We start from the raw sequence: 17559 nt of genomic DNA, 5'->3' as shown, positions 1-17559 counted from the left end.
TCTCGGGGAAACGCCCAGTTTAGACGCAAATGCCCATAGCAAACCTCTTCTAAACTGGGCGTTTCCCGAGACAGGTGTCATCAGAGAGGATTTAGACAGAAAAGAACAACCTTAACTTCAGACGCTCATAAGTACTGAAAGGATTAAGATTTTAAAATAGAAGTAATTTACAAATCTGTTTAACTTTCTGGAGCCAGTTGATATGTATATGTATGTGTGTGTGTGTGTGTGTATGTATATATATATATATATATATATATATATATATATGTATATGTATATGTATATGTATATGTATATATATATATATATATATATATATATATATATATATATATATATATATATGTATGTGTATATATATATATATATATATATTATTATAGACTGACGAACAGGGAACCTTTTAAAATTGCTTTTATTATTAAAATTATGAACACTTGTCGGGTATATATATTTTGTAGATCGCACCTTAGCTGCCTTCTTCTAGCCTTCAACACAATTACTGTAAAGAGACATGTATCTTGCTTCTGTCTTCTATTGTATAATGTCAGGCAGTGTTCAAACTGTGCGTATATCGTGCGTTTTGTTGCTGTGCACAGTTTAGTTGCAAAAGTGGCTATGTGCAAAATGTCTTCTTAACTTTGGCAATCAGTGTATCCATTAGTGTAGTGCTTTTTTTGGTGAGTACATTGCGTGTACTGTCCTCATTTACTCATAGCATTGAAATGTTATTGCACTGTCCACAGTCTCTTATTGCACTATTAATTATTGCACATGCCACTTAGCTTTTTTTCTTCCTTTAGGAGATAAGGTGCGTCTTTTTTGTCCTTGGAGCTTGAGTGTGCGTATTAAGCCGATCCTATGCCGATCCTACGCGTTTCCTCTATGCGATTCTTCAGGGACCTTGTTGCGGCTTTTCAAATCTTGGCTTGCATCCTTTTGTGTAAGCGGCTCCTTTCATGTGTGCGGCTCTGATGCCGGCCGTACTCCATTTGATTTTCCCGCCGTGCTTTATATCCAATAACTCCTCCTTCGCTCCGCCTATTACTCTGGTCCGCCAATCTCCAGCTTGCGCATAGAACCTGCGCTCTCTATTGCCGTGGCTGGACTCTCACAGGTATGGCTAGGAGGGGAGTGTCTTCTATACTCAGGTGTGCTGTTCAGCCCTCGTTCTAAGCTCTGGACAGTCAGTGGACAGGTAGCTTTTCTTGCGTTCCAGCTGTATTTTAACTCTTTTATTACTGGATTGCGTGTTCTTATGTTTCCGTTGCTTGTATTATTTGTTTTTGTCGTATTATTTATTTATAGATGTTATGTTGACTACTGTTATATTTAGTTTTTTTGTTGTTTTGCTGATATTTTTGTAAACAGCTGTAGGTTGTATTATTTGATGAAACATGCGTAGGATATAAAGTCATTTAAACCCTCCGGTTTTACCGCTTCCAAAGTGAAGGTCCAGAAGGCTTCTCTTTGAAGGAGCATGTTATCCCAATCTCCTCCTCTATTTGGTGAGGGTATAACTTCAATGATCTGTGCCTGTAGACCTTGTACATCACTTTGGTGATGGGAGGCAAAGTGGTTTGCTACCGGGGTGTCTCGCATGTGCACTATATCCCCTACATGTTCTTGTAGCCTTCGTCTGAAGTTTCTAAAAGTTTTGCCCACATAATTTAGTGGACATGTGCAGGTTAGGAGGTAAATTACCCCCTTTGTTTCGCAATTGGCGAAGTGTTTGATCTGATATTCCTTTTTTGTTACTGCACTACTAAATTTTCTTCCTTTTTTAATATACCGGCACATTGTACATTTACCACATTGGAATGTTCCGTTTGGTTTAGTTGTAAGCCATCCCTCTCTGGGGATTCTCTCAAAGTTGCTATGGACCAGTTTGTCCTTTAGATTACATCCTCTTTTGTATGTGATGTGAGGTTCACTAGGGATCAGTTCTTTTAAAGTATCATCTAGCCTTAATATGCCCCAATATTTACTGAGGATTTGTTTTATCTCTCTAGCTTTGTCATTGTATACCCCTATTATTCTGGATCTTTCTTTTCCTTCTTTACTGTCTTTTTTCTTTGGGGTCAGAAGTGAAGACCTATTTGCTTTCAGTGCTCTATGATAAGCTCTTTTTATTATTTTGTTGGGGTATCCCCTATTCCTGAGTCTGGTGCGAAGCTCACCTGCTTTACTTATAAATTCATCCAGGGTGGAACAATTTCTCCTAATACGGAGGTACTGGCCCGTTGGGATTCCCTGCTTCAGTGGGCGTGGGTGGCAGCTGTCCCACCAAAGCAGGGAATTTGTGGCCGTTTCTTTACGGAACACAGTAGTTTGTACATTTCTGTCTTCTGTAACCCAAATTTTTAGATCTAGGAATACCATACTTTCAGAACTGATGGAACTCGTGAACCTAAGTCCTAACTGATTAACATTGAGTTCCCTCACAAAGGTCTCAAATTTTTCTTTGGTGGACGACCAAATGATCAGGATGTCGTCAATGAATCTAAGCCACAATATTATGTGGCTAGTCCATGACGACATCCTGTCACTAAAGACCACTTGGTCCTCCCACCAGCCGAGGTACAGGTTTGCGTAACTGGGGGCGCAGGGGCTCCCCATCGCTGTACCTCGGCTTTGGTGGAAGGACTCTCCTTCAAATTGAAAATAATTCTTTGTTAGAACGAATTTTAATAGTGCCATTACCAATTTGTTATGAGGGACAAATTGATTCCCCCTTGATTTGAGGAAGAACTCCACTGCCTCCAGCCCCTTATCATGGGGGATGGAGGAGTACAGAGCCTCAACATCCAGGGTGGCTAACAGCACCCCCTCTTCTAATTTTACATCCTCGAGTCTTTTTAATACGTCGGTTGTGTCGCGGACATGTGAAGGCAACGCGTACACGAACGGGCGTAATACGCTGTCCACATACTGGCTTGCACCTTCTGTTATGTTCCCAATTCCCGATACTATGGGTCTCCCCCGTAACGGGGGGTACCCCTTGTGGATTTTAGGGACTGAATAAAAACACGCAGCTTTTGGTGTGATCGGTTTGATGTAATCAAATTCTACTTTGCTCAGGAGGTTTAAACTTCGCCCCTCTTCCAGAATGCACATAAGATCTCCTAGAAATTCTCTAGTTGGATCTATTTTAAGTTTTTTGTAGCAGTCTTTATTATTTATGATTTCAAGACACATCTTCTTATATTCCTCCCTGGTCATCAAGACAATGTTTCCTCCTTTGTCAGAGGGTTTGATGACCAGGGAGGAATCATCTGCCAATGTTTTTAATGCTTGCCTCTCAGCCCAGGTGAGGTTTTGATCTTTAATTGTTTTCTGCTCTAACATTTTTAATTCTTTTGTAACCAATCCTACAAATATATCAATATTAGAATAGTCTCCTACTGGGGGTGGTTTTTTACTTTTTTTATTTAATTGTGTAAATGGGCCTTCCCCGTCTATTCCCTCACTGTTTTCCCTAGAGAGACTGTCCAGGTCCCTAAAGAGTGACATGTCTTCCTGATCAATTCCCAGGTCATGCCCCAATCTCATATCTTTTATATGGAAGTATTTACGCCATTTGAGCTTTCTGTCATAAAGACTTACATCTCTAGCCCATGAAAATGAACTAAACTTGACTGTGGGCACATATGACAGTCCTCTTGCCAGGAGGTTCATCTCTGCTGGACTTAGTATTTTTGGGGTTAAATTGATAATTTGTAATTCAGCTTCATTAATTTGAGTAGGTTGTGTTTCTTGTATTTTTAGGGTGCACTCCTGAGCGGGTAATTGTTCATGCTCGGGGTTTTCTCTAAAAAACCTCCCCTTCTTCTGGAGCCCCTGGGTCTGCCTCTTCCTGATCCCCTACCCCTGTTATTCCCTCTGTAATTATAGTTGTAGTTGTGATATCCTCCCGTCTTCTCAGATTCACTTTCTTCACACTCCGATGAGGATATATCTGTTTCCTGAGATGCTACTTGTGTCTGTTTTAGAATGTCATATTCCTGCTTATTTTTAAAGTCCTGTAAATCTCTTTTAAATTGTAAATTTTTCCTTTCTTTTAGAAATGCCACAAATTTAGAGATAGTTTCTTCCAATATCTGCTCTTTTTTTGGGAAGGTTGGATCTGTTTTAAATGTATTGATCTGTTCTATGGCTTTATTGAGGTTAATCGTTACAGTCTCTAGTTGGATCCTCTCCTCTTCTAGCAGGATCTGCATTAATTTTAATGAGCTCTCTGTTGCTTCCTTTTCCCACCGTTCTTTCACATGTGGAGTCTGAATTCTTGGTGAGGGTACTAGGGGAATCGGGAGGCCCCTTGGGACTTGTCACGATGCCGGCTGGCAGGAGGTGGATCCTCTGTGCCAGAGAGGGATTGGCGTGGACCGTGCTAGTGGACCGGTTCTAAGTCACTACAGGTTTTCACCAGAGCCCGCCGCAAAGCGGGATGGTCTTGCTGCGGCGGTAGTGACCAGGTCGTATCCACTAGCAACGGCTCAACCTCTCTGGCTGCTGAAGATAGGCGCGGTACAAGGGAGTAGACAGAAGCAAGGTCGGACGTAGCAGAAGGTCGGGGCAGGCAGCAAGGTTCGTAGTCAGGGTGGATAGCAGAAGTTCTGGTACACAGGCTTTGGACACACAAAACGCTTTCACTAGGCACAAGGGCAACAAGATCCGGCAAGGGAGTGCATGGGAGGAGGTCAGATATAGTCAGGGACCAGGTGGAAGCCAATTAAGCTAATTGGGCCAGGCACCAATCATTGGTGCACTGGCCCTTTAAGTCTCAGGGAGCTGGCGCGCGCGCGCCCTAGAGAGCGGAGCCGCGCGCGCCAGCACATGACAGCAGGGGACGGGAATGGGTAAGTGACCTGGGATGCGATTCGCGAGCGGGCGCGTCCCGCTGTGCGAATCGCATCCCCGACGGCCATGACAGTGCAGCGCTCCCGGTCAGCGGGACCGACCGGGGCGCTGCGGAGAGAGAGACGCCGTACGCGCTCCGGGGAGGAGCGGGGACCCGGAGCGCTAGGCGTAACAGGACTATTTTATGTTGTAAATAATTTTCCAAACTGTAAATTTCCCAGTTAGATCTCACATGGTCTTTGTACAGCTTAGTTACATTTTTAAAGGCAGATTTTATTGAGATGGTCTGGCTGCAAAAACTGACTTCCTTTTCTGAGAACACGTCTTGTATATCTTCTAGCCACCTTTTGTTGTCCACTTTACCAGATAATAGTTTAGCCATTCCCTTATTACAAAAAAAGGGGGGGGGGGGGTTTATAATATCACTGATTGGTTAGCCCGTTATTTTAAGTTTGGAGGTCTCCCAGGTTTTAATATAGACTGACGAACAGGGAACCTTTTTAAAATTGCTTTTATTATTAAAATTATGAACACTTGTCGGGTATATATATTTTGTAGATCGCACCTTAGCTGCCTTCTTCTAGCCTTCAACACAATTACTGTAAAGAGACATGTATCTTGCTTCTGTCTTCTATTGTATAATGTCAGGCAGTGTTCAAACTGTGCGTATATCGTGCGTTTTGTTGCTGTGCACAGTTTAGTTGCAAAAGTGGCTATGTGCAAAATGTCTTCTTAACTTTGGCAATCAGTGTATCCATTAGTGTACTGCTTTTTTTGGTGAGTACATTGCGTGTACTGTCCTCATTTACTCATAGCATTGAAATGTTATTGCACTGTCCACAGTCTCTTATTGCACTATTAATTATTGCACATGCCACTTAGCTTTTTTTCTTCCTTTAGGAGATAAGGTGCGTCTTTTTTGTCCTTTGGAGCTTGAGTGTGCGTATTAAGCCGATCCTATGCCGATCCTACGCGTTTCCTCTATGCGATTCTTCAGGGACCTTGTTGTGGCTTTTCAAATCTTGGCTTGCATCCTTTTGTGTAAGCGGCTCCTTTCATGTGTGCGGCTCTGATGCCGGCCGTACTCCATTTGATTTTCCCGCCGTGCTTTATATCCAATAACTCCTCCTTCGCTCCGCCTATTACTCTGGTCCGCCAATCTCCAGCTTGCGCATAGAACCTGCGTGTTATACGCCGATAAATACGGTGTATATTATATATAAATATATATATATATATATATATATATATATATATATATATATATATATATATATATGTGTATATATATATATAATATATAATATGTATATGTGTGTGTGTATATATATATATATATATATATATATATATATATATATATATTTATTTATATATATATATATATATATATATATATATATATATATATATATATATATAATATACACCGTATTTATCGGCGTATAACACGCACTTTTTAGGCTAAAATTTTTAGCCTAAAGTCTATGTGCGTGTTATACGCCGATACACCCCCAGGAAAGACAGGGGGAGAGAGGCCGTCGCTGCCCGCTTCTCTCCCCCTGCCTTTCCTGGGGTCTAGAGCCCTGCTGCCGGCCCTTCTCTCCCCCTGGCTATCGGCGCCGCTGCCCGTTCTGTCCCCTTGACTATCTGTGCCCCATTGCCGGCGCCAATAGCCAGGGGGAGAGAAGCGGCGCCAACAGCCGGGGGGAGAGAAGGGGCAGCGGCACCCATTGCCGGCGCCGCTGCCCCGTTACCTCCCGCCATCCCCGGTGGCATAATTACCTGTTGCTGGGGTCGGGTCCGCGCTGCTGCAGGCCTCCGGTGTGCATCCCCTGCGTCGTTGCTATGCACTGCGCGGTGCACTGACGTCATGCGCCGTGCAGCGCATAGCAACAATGCAGCGCCGATAGCCAGGGGGAGAGAAGGGCCGGCAGCAGGGCTCTAGACCCCAGGAAAGGCAGGGGGAGAGAAGCGGGCAGCGACGGCCTCTCTCCCCCTGCCTTTCCTGGGGGTGTATCGGGGTATACACGCGCACACACGCACCCTCATTTTACCATGGATATTTGGGTAAAAAACTTTTTTTACCCAAATATCCTTGGTAAAATGAGGGTGTATGTTATAGGCCGGTGCGTGGTATACCCCGATAAATACGGTATATATATATGTTTTTTTCCTGGAATACCCCTTTTAAGCATTAATAACTCTGGGATGCTTTTACCTTTCATTCTGATTCTGAGATTGTTTTTTCGTGACACATTCTACTTCATGTTAGTGGTAAATTTTTGTCGATACTTGCATCATTTCTTGGTGAAAAATTCCAAAATTTGATGAAAAAATAGAAAATTTTGCATTTTTCAAACTTTGAAGCTCTCTGCTTGTAAGGAAAACAGACATTCTAAATTAATTATGTTTTGATTCATAAATACAATATGTCTACTTAATGTTTGCATCATAAAGTTGACATGTTTTTACTTTTGGAAGACACCAGAGGGCTTCAAAGTTCAGCAGCAATTTTCCAATTTTTCACAACATTTTCTAAATTGGAATTTTTCAGGGACCAGTTCAGTTTTGAAGTGGATTTGAAGGGCCTTCATATTAGAAATACCCCATAAATTTCCCCATTATAAAAACTGCACCCCTAAAAGTATTCAAAATGACATTCAGAAAGTTTGTTAACCCTTTAGGTGTTTCACAGGAATAGCAGCAAAGTGAAGAAGAAAATTCTAAATCTTCATTTTTTCCACTGGCATGTTCTTGTAGACTCAGTTTTTGAATTTTTACAAGGGGTAATAGGAGAAAAAGCCCCCAAAATGTGTAACCCAATTTCTCTCGAGTAAGGAAATACCTCTATATGTGTATGTCAAGTGTTCAGAGGGCGCAGTAGAGGGCACAGAAGGGAGGGAGCAACAATGGGATTTTGAAAGTGAATTTTTCTGAAATGGGTTTTTGAGGGGCATGTCACATTTAGGAAGCCCCTATGTGCCAGCAAAAAAAAAAACACATGGCATACTATTTTGGAAACTACACCCCTCAAGGCATGTAACAAGGGGTCCAGTGAGCATTAACACCCTACAGGTGTTTGACGACTTTTCGTTATATTTTTTCGTCGGATATGTAAATGAAAAAAAATTTTTTTCACTAAACTGCAGTTTTCCCCCCCAAATTTACCATTTTTACAAAGAGTAATGGGAGAAAATGCCCCCCAAAATTTGTAACCCCATCTCTTCTGAGTATGGAATTACCCCATGTTAGGGTGTAAAATGCTCTGCGGGTGAACTACAATGCCCAGAAGAGAAGGAGTCACATTTGGCTTTAGGAAAGCAAATTTTGCTGAAATGGTTTTTGGGGGGCATGTGGCATTTAGGAAGCCCCTATGGTGCCAGAACAGCACAAAATACCCACATGGCATACTATTTTGGAAACTATACCCTTCAAGGAACGTAATAAGGGGTACAGGGAGCCTTAACACCTCACAGGTGATTGACAATTTTTCGTTAAAGTGGGACATGAAAATGAGAAATTTGATTTTTAACACGGAAATGCTGGTGTTACCCAAAACTTTTCATTTTCACAAGGAGTAATAGGAGAAAATGCACCACAAAATTTGTAACTCCATTTCTCTCGAGTAAGGAAATACCTCATATGTGTATGTAAAGTGCTCTGTGGGTGCACTAGAGGGCTCAGAAGGGAAGGAGCAACATTGGGCTTTTGGAGAGCGAACTTTGCTGAAATGGTTTTTGCGGACATGTCGCATTTAGGAAGCCCCCATGATGCCAGAACAGTAAAAAAAAAAAAAAAAAAAAAAAACACATGGCATACTTTTTTGGAAACTACACCCCTCACAGAACTTAATAATGGGTGCAGTGAGCATTTATACCCAAATGGCATTTGACAGATCTTTGGAATAGTGGGCTGTGCAAATGAAGAATTACATTTTTCATTTTTACAGACGACTGTTCAAAAAATCTGTCAGACACCTGTGGGGCGTAAATGCTCACTGTACCCCTTGTTACATTCCTTGAGGGGTGTAGTTTTCAAAATGGGATCACATGTGGAGGGGGTCCACTGTTCTGGCACCATGGGGGCTTTGTAAACACACGTGGCCTTCAATTCAAGCCTAATTCTCTCTCAAAAAGCCCAATGGCACTCCTTCTCTTCTGAGCATTGTAGTTCGCCCGCAGAGCACTTTACTTCCACATATGGGGTATTTATATACTCAGAAGAAATGGGGTTACAAATTTTGGGGGAGCTTTTTTCCTATTACCCCTTGCGAAAATGAAAAATTTGGGGTAACGTCAGCATTTCAGGGGGAAAAATTTTTTTTTTTAATTTTCATGTCCAACTTTAATGAAAATTTGTCAAAGACCTGAAGGGTGTTAAGGATCACTTTACCCCTTGTTACGTTCCGTGAGGGGTGTAGTATCCAAAATGGGGTCACATGTGGGTGTAGTTTTTTTATTTTTTTTATTTTTTTCGTTCATGTCCGAACCACTGTAACGATCAGCCACCCCTGTGCAAATCGCCAATTTAGGCCTCAAATGTACATGGTTCTCTCTCACTTCTGAGCCATGTAGTTTGTCCGCAGAGCATTTTACGTACACATATGGGGTATTTCCGTACTCAGAAGAAATTGTTACAAATACCACTTATGTGGCCCTAAACTGTTGCCTTGAAATACGACAGGGCTCTGAAGTGAGAGAGCACCATGCGCATTTGAGGCCTAAATAAGGAATTTGCAATAGGGGCGGACCCGGTTACCTACAGTAAAACCCTACAGCAGTGTTTCCCAAACAGGGTGCCTCCAGCTGTTGCAAGACTCCCAGCCTGCCAGGACAGTCAAAGGCTGTCCGGCAATACTAGGAGTTGTGGTTTTGCAACAGCTGGAGGCTCCCTTTAGGAAACACTGCCGTATGTGACTTTTTTATTTGGGGGGGGGGGGGGAGACGTGTAAGGGGGTGTATATGTAGTGTTTTCCTGTTTGTTATTTGGTAGTGTAGTGTTTTTAGGGTACAGTCACACAGGAGGGGATTCACAGTAAGTTTTCCGCTGGGAGTTTGAGCTGTGGCGGAAAATTTGCCGCAGCTCAAACTTGTAGAAGGAAACCCACTGTAAACCCACCCGTGTGAATGTTTCCTGTACATTCACATGGTTGGGGGCACCCCAAACGTTCAGCTCTTACAAAACTACAACTCCCAGACAGACCGTAAATGCTGGGAGTTGTAGTCTTACAACAGCTCTAGGCACACTGGTGGGGAACCACTGAGTTAGAAAACAGACTCTAGCTCAGTGATTCCAACCAATGTGCCTCCAGCTGTTGCAAAACTAAAACTCCCAACATGTATGGCCTGTCAGTGCATTCTGAGAGTTGTAGTTTTGCAACAGCTGGAGGCACACGGGGTGGAATCACGGAGTTAAGAAACAGACTCTACCACAGTGTTTCCCAACCAGTGTGCCTACAGCTGTTGCAAAACTACAATTCTCAGCATGGCCAGATAGTCAAGGATGCTGGGCATGTAGTTCTGAAATATCTGGCCCTTCATATGTTGCAGAACTACAACTCCCAGCATGCCTGGACAGTCTGGGCATGCTTGGAGTTGTAGTTTTGCAACATCTGGAGGGCTACAACTCCAAGCATGCCCAGACTGTCCAGGCATGCTGGGAGTTGTAGTTCTGCAACATATGAAGGGCCAGATATTCCAGAACTACATCCCCAGCATCCTTGACTGTCTGGCCATGCTGGGAATTGTAGTTTTGCAACATCTGGAGGGCTACAGTTTAGAGACCACGGTATAGTGGTCTCCAAACTGTGCCACTTCAGATGTTGCAAAACTACAACTCCCAGCATGCCCAGACAGTCAGTGCACGCTGAAAGTTGTAGTTTTGCAACATCTGGAGGACCACAGTTTAGACCCTCCAGATTTTGTAAAACTACAACTCCCAGCATGCTGCTCCATGATGCCGACTGCGCCGCCGCCTCCTCCGGTCCAAGTAAGTTGGGCCGTGTTCCCCCGCTCTTTACCAACTTCCGATCGGTGGCCAGAGTGAGGGAAATGAACTCTAACCCCCCCGCTCCTCTCCTGCCATTGGTGGTCAGCCTGACCGACCAATGGCAGAGGATAGGAGGGGGTGGCAACACTGCCACCTCGCTCCTATCCTTTAGGATGGTCGGAGCTGTCACCAATGACCCGAATGGCCCGGATCGCGGGCAAATCGCTGGTCTGAATTGACCAGAGATTTGCCACGATCGCCGACATGGGGGGGGGTCTCAGGACCCCCTAGGCATTGACATGGGATGCCTGCCAATAGGTGTATGGATATGCCCTCCATCCTTAAGTGATGGGATGTGAGGGTGTATGCATACGCCCTCCGTCCCCAAGGAGTTAAGCTGGTGCTCTCTGGGACAACATGTGACTGCATAATATAACATGTGACAGACTTACAGGTCCTTGAGACAACCTCTCACAGGTCCTCTGCTCTATCTACACATTAGGATCCTGTCTATACAATAAAGCAGTATACACAACATTCTGGAAACAGAGGAAGCAGGGGAACCCCTAGGTCACTGAAGGTCTCAACCGGACAGGGCTTAAGGGTAGTACAGGACCATGTCCTGTACTGGGACATTACATATGACTGCCTTTTTAGTTTCCTTGCGTAATTCGCAGAAATAATAGTCTATTCTTTCTGCTGACCCCAGAATTGGAATTTTCGCTATGTAAACAGTGCACCAGAATCCCATTGAATTCAGTGGGATTGTTTTCCAGCAGCAGAATGTTCGTGCCAAGACCTACTGAGACCTACAATGCTCTATCTATCTAACCAAAGAATAAGTTGGCCAGCACTATTGATTCCAAACTATTATATAAACCTGGCTTACAGGTGCAGGCTGCTGGGCTAAATATACAGCAACAAGAGAATACAGCAGCACACTGCTAGCACAAAGATATAGATAAAACATGACTATACAGATGAAACATGAGTATATAGATGAAACATGAGTACATAGATAGAACATGAAAAGCTATACAGCTGTATTGCAATAAATGAAAATATGAAATTATGAGGTACTTAGCTTGCAAATTTGGCGGCCAAATGGCTTGGACCGTCCCACCACGGTAAGGTGTCCTCATTTTCCGTCCGTCCCAAAATGAGGTCACCTTACCGTGGTGGGATGGTCCAAGCTATTTGGCCGCCAAATTTGCAAGCTAAGTACCTCATAATTTCATAATTTCATATTTTCATTTATTGCACTACAGCTGTATAGCTTTTCATGTTCTATCTATGTACTCATGTTTCATCTATATACTCATGTTTTATCTATATCTTTGTGCTAGCAGTGTGCTGCTGTATTCTCTTGTTGCTATCTATCTATCTATCTATCTATCATCACTGACAGAAAAGGAGAACCACTGGGGCCCCCTTGATCTTGAAAATAGAGACCAGAGTACCAGCCTTGGCTGTTTCCACGCCTACATTAGAGAATGTAGTGACGGTGCATATGCACGACCTGCCTCTCCATTCAGGAGACTCGGGTCCCCGTTCTCAAGGTCACAGGGTGCTCCAGGGGTAGGACCCCTCACAAACGGTTAGTTATCCTCTATCCAATGATAGATTATACAGTAACTTTACAAAATGGGAAAACCCAAAGGCAGGCTGATAAATTTATACACATAAATAAACCATGGCTATTAATAGATCTGCTAAAACTCCTTTGAAGTCAGTGGTCTTGTAAAGATTTATTTTCAGCCTTATTGCCATGTGTGGCTATTGAGGCCAATAATCTGTCTGTTTTGTTTGTTGCGCCTAGCTCTGGATACTGTTAGGCTTGGGTGATTCATTTCCTATGGCAAAGAATATAGTTCTGCAATTATTCTACGTACACCCACATCACCATTTATCAGGGACTTAACACATTTCCAAAGATTAACCATCAGTTTATATTCTTAGTAAGGATAATTCTGCAGAATTTCCTATTACTATTATTTTTGCTAGAGCAAGATTCGTATTTTCAAGCTTCATTCCATTCCTCATACGGCAGAGCATCATCTGTCCTGATCTCACTTCATGGGAAAGTATGTTCTCTCTTCATGTTTTCTACCTCATGCTGCCAGTACTGTCAATGAAAAGTCTCCAAGGGCTTCTGCACACATGGTGTTTTTGGTGGTGCCAATAAAAAAAAAACAAAAAGAAAACAGAAACACATGTCACATAAACAGTTGTAGTTTCAATTAAAATTAAATATGGAAAATGCCCCTTGAAACACCACAAACAAAAACCACAGAGTGCAGAGGCCAATATAGTCTACTAACTACCAAACATCTGCCCACTGTTTTTGCCTACAAAAGAGCCGACAAAAATCTTTTATCGCCAGATAATCACTAAGTGCTTATACTACTGGTATACGGCATGAAGCATCTGCTCACAATAGAGAAAATATTCAGCTAAAACTGCTGTCTGTCCTGGGCCACAGGTTCCCTGAAAAAAAAAAAAATCCAAAGTGAAAATCCGCACCACAGGTAACTTTTTGCATGAAAAAATATCATCCATTTGCCCAGTACTGTAGTCCACTGCATATTTTACTAGGGCAAATCTGCAGCAATTCCATCTTGGATAAATTTACCATAGGGATGCATTGTCACATGCCAGGCAGTCCTTTGTCATAACAGAACATAACATAATAACATAGTTCATAAGGTTTAAAAAAGACCATAGTCCATTATGTTTAACCTAAATCCCTACTGTGTTGGTCCAGAGGTAGGCAAAAAGAACCCCATAGTAACAAAACCTGTTAAACCTGTAAAGTATATGGATAACTAAAATAAAAACTAAGGAAGGTATGTAGAAGAGAATAAAGGGCTAGCTGACTGCCTCAATGAATACTTCAGTTTTTACAGAAGAAAAAAAAAAAGGAAAAGGACCTCCATTAGAGAGGAAGACTAATGAATTGTTTGCTGCATGTATCTTTACAAAGGAAGAGGTTCTACGTTTGCTGTCTAAAGTTAAGACAAATAAGTCACAGGGGCCTGATGGGATACACCCACAATTATTAAAAGAGCTTACTAGTGAGCTAGTAAAACCGTTAACAGATTTATTTCACCAATCACTGGTAACAGGAGTCGTCCCGAAAGTTTGGAAATTGGCAAATGTCATGCCAATTCACAAGAAAGGTAGTAGGGAGGAATCAAGTAACTATAAGCCAGTAAGTCTGACATCAATAGTGGGGAAATTAATGGAAACCCTATTAAAGGATAGGATTGTGGAACATCTAAAATCCCATGGATTGCAAGATGAAAAACATGGGTTTACTTCATGGAGATCATGTCCAAGAAATCTTAATTTTTTTGACTGGGTGACTAAAATAATAGATGGCGGAGGGGCAGTAGACATCGCATATCTAGATTTTAGTAGGGTTTTTGACACTTTCCCACATAGAAGACTTATCAATAAACTACAGTCATTGAGCTTGGACTCCCATATTGTTGAGTGGTTTAGGCAGTGGCTGAGTGAAAGAAAACAGAGGGTGGTAGTCAAGGGAGTATATTCAATGCAAGGTCTTGTTACCAGTGGGGTACCTCAGGGATCTGTACTGGGACCAATTTTGCTTAAAATCTTCATTAGTGATATAGCAAAAGGTCTCGATGGTAAGGTGTGTCTTTTTGCTGATAACACAAAGATATGTAACAGGGTTGATGTTCTAGGAGGGATACGCCAAATGGAAAAGGATTTAGGTAGGGGATTTAACTAGAAGAATGGTCAGAACTCTGGCAACTGAAATTTAATGTGAATAAGTGCAAGATAATGCACGTGGGGTGTAAAAACCCTCGGGCAGAATATAGAATATTTAACACAGTCCTGACCTCAGTATCTGAGGAAAGGGATTTAGGAGTAATTATTTCAGAAGACTTAAAGGTAGGAAGACAATGTAATAGAGCAGCAGGAAACTCTAGCAGAATGCTTGGATGTATAGGGAGAGGTATAGCTAGTAGAAAAAGAGAAGTGCTCATGCCGCTGTACAGAACACTGGTGAGACCTCACTTGGAGTGTTGTGCGCAGTACTGGAGACCGTATCTCCAGAAGGATATAGATACTCTAGAGAGAGTTCAGAGAAGATACTAAACTAGTACATGGATTGCAGGAGAAAACTTCACAGGAAAGGTTAAAGGACCTTAACATGTATAGAAGAAAGAAGAGACAGAGGGGATATGATAGAGACTTTTATATACATAAAGGGAATCAATACGGTAAAGGAGGAGAGCATATTTAAAAGAAAAACTACCACAAGAGGACATAGTTTTAAATTAGAGGGGCAAAGGTTTAAAAGTAATATCAGGAAGTATTACTTTACTGAGAGAGTAGTGGATGCATGGAATAGCCTTCCTGCAGAAGTGGTCGCTGCAAATGCAGTGAAGGCGTTTAAGCATGCATGGGATAAGCATAATGCTATCCTTCATATAAGATAGGGATAGGATTCAAGATATTGGACAGACTAGATCGGCCAAATGGTTCTTATCTGCCGACGCATTCTATGTTCTGTGATTGCCAAACCACTGGCATGCTGCATATTAGTATGTACCCTTAACCAAAGAATATCCTGTAGGGTATTAAAATGGCAAGGGGATACTATCTCTAAACAATGTGACAAAATATTTATAGTAGCGAGCAGGATGGGACACGTTGCGGGAGCAGGCTGGATTGGCACACACACCTTGCAGGAGCGGGCGGGAGCAGGATTAAGAAAACATTCCTGTGCAGTCCTAGTGCCTAGCACATTATGCCAGCTGCTCGCAGTGTCCATAACGTCCGCACGGAGATTCTCCATGTGGACATTCCATCGGGTGAACATAGGCTAAGTTTACAAGGCCATTGTGCTCTGACCTGTTCATGGGCAGTTCAGCTCTTTTCTTTTTGTGCCGAGTGAACCCTAACAGATTGGAGCACAATTGATTTAAATGGGGTAGGTCTGTGGTCCGGCCGGTATTTTACAGGAGTTGAGTGGAGAAAAAAAATAGGACATGCAGTATTTTTTCTCTTCACTCAGTTTCTGTTCTTATGGCGGCAGTGTAAACGAGCCCTTATCATGTAGTATTAAGAATATACATATTCTGCACCAAACTGTTAGAAACTGCAGTCACCAGAAAGTATAAGGTCATTATACATATTGTAACAGTGAACAGGCTATAATGATGAAAAGGCGCAGTGATGTTTTTTCTGGCGCCACCAGCTTTTTTTTTTTTTTATAGATGGGTGTCAGAAGGCACAGCAATGTAGATCGTAAAGCCTCATCATCTCCATAATCTTCTTGGAACATTTTTTATTTAATAGATTTTAGATGTAGAAAATGACTTCTTGTCATATAGCTACCAGCTCTGCAGGGTAGGAATTGCTGTCAGTAAGTCAGGAGCGCCGTCTTACTTATCTGGGCGGTTTGCAGAGAAGAAGCTAAATTAGAGTTTTTTTCCAGACTTCCAAGAGACATGATCTCTGCATTCGGGGGAGAGCACACAAGGTTATTTTACATATCTTCTTAATATATTTGTACAGATGACTTATTTAATATTACTCTAAATGACTAGGATACCCAATGAAGAAGTGAAATCCTATTTTTTGCCTTCCTTTGTAAGTTTTGGATATTGTGGATATTGTTTTAGTATTGTGACCATTTTAGTACTATGAATATTTGAGATACATATTTTTTCCAAATACTGTTATTAATGCATACTATACATACTCTACATTTATGTATTTATTTATTATTAGTTAGTGAGTAACTTTCATTTGGTTGCATGGTACATTGCTCTATGCTTATCGCTTCATTCAGGAATGCCTGATCTTGCTTATTCACTGCTATATTCAGGTGTTGTGCGTGTGTAATTGATTTTATATATTTGTCTGGTCTTTAAAAAAAAAAAAAAAGTTGTATACATATTTTTATGTATATTGGCAGTTGTGCACTATTGTCCTTGTTGCCTTTTTCTTTTGTGATTCTATTGATATCAGTGAACACAACTGGCCCCCTCTTAAACATTATTTGAGCATATTTCTCAAAACGGCGGCTGACCAGACCCTTTAACCCTACTTCAGTGGTTTGTGAGGGTCCCATGACCTTTAGTATTTGGTGGCCCAGACCATTCTCACTTGTTATGTTGTGCGGCACCTGAGATAGTATGGCACATAGATTCCCTATGGTTCTGCAGTATGAACTCTGTCATATGAATGAGGCCTTATATCTGAGGTCTATAGTGCAGGCACAGATGTCACATCTTGCAATACATAGGAACATACCTGGGCAGTGACTGAGCGCAGGGAAAGAATCTTAGCTGACTGCTCAAGGCTCTCTATACCATAGACAACTGAAACCTGCAGACAGCTCAAGTGAATTTAGGTCTGAGACCTTTTTAGGAGATGATAGGGATTATCTATTAGCAATGTCAAATTCTGACATCCACTGCTCAGGAAGGGACTTGTCCAAGGCAAGCACTGAGCCCGCCCTCACTCATTATCCATCCACTTCCTCCCTGAGCCTGCTGTGCTGGGTCCATTCTTCCAATCACTGCAGGCTGATCTGTAACCCCTCCTTTTTTTGTGAGCACAGAAAAGCCCCCCCCCACCACCCTTTCACTTCCTGGACTTTGTCCCAGCTTGTGCTTTAGCTGGGACAAACATGATGCTGCAGCAAAATAGCAATCTATTCTG

The 17559-nt window shown here is 42.2% G+C and overlaps 1 protein-coding gene across 2 annotated transcripts in view; it reads left to right on the top strand.

Moving 5' to 3' along the window:
* STON1 (stonin 1) overlaps positions 1–17559 on the top strand; it is a 127774-nt gene that overhangs the window by 27825 nt on the left and 82390 nt on the right. Inside the window, exon 1 of one of the 2 annotated variants that reach the window (XM_056568063.1) lies at positions 16308–16372. The exons of the other annotated variant lie outside the window; for it this stretch is intronic. The gene's annotated coding sequence lies outside the window, so the exon portion shown is untranslated. Of the gene's footprint in view, positions 1–16307; positions 16373–17559 lie in introns of those variants that run through there. 2 annotated transcript variants of the gene reach the window in all.

This window comes from Hyla sarda, chromosome 3 (assembly GCF_029499605.1).
Source record: "Hyla sarda isolate aHylSar1 chromosome 3, aHylSar1.hap1, whole genome shotgun sequence".
Classification (NCBI taxonomy): domain Eukaryota; kingdom Metazoa; phylum Chordata; class Amphibia; order Anura; family Hylidae; genus Hyla; species Hyla sarda.
The sequence above is the reverse complement of the archived record's forward strand: the minus strand, read 5'-3'. Positions and strand labels throughout refer to the sequence as shown.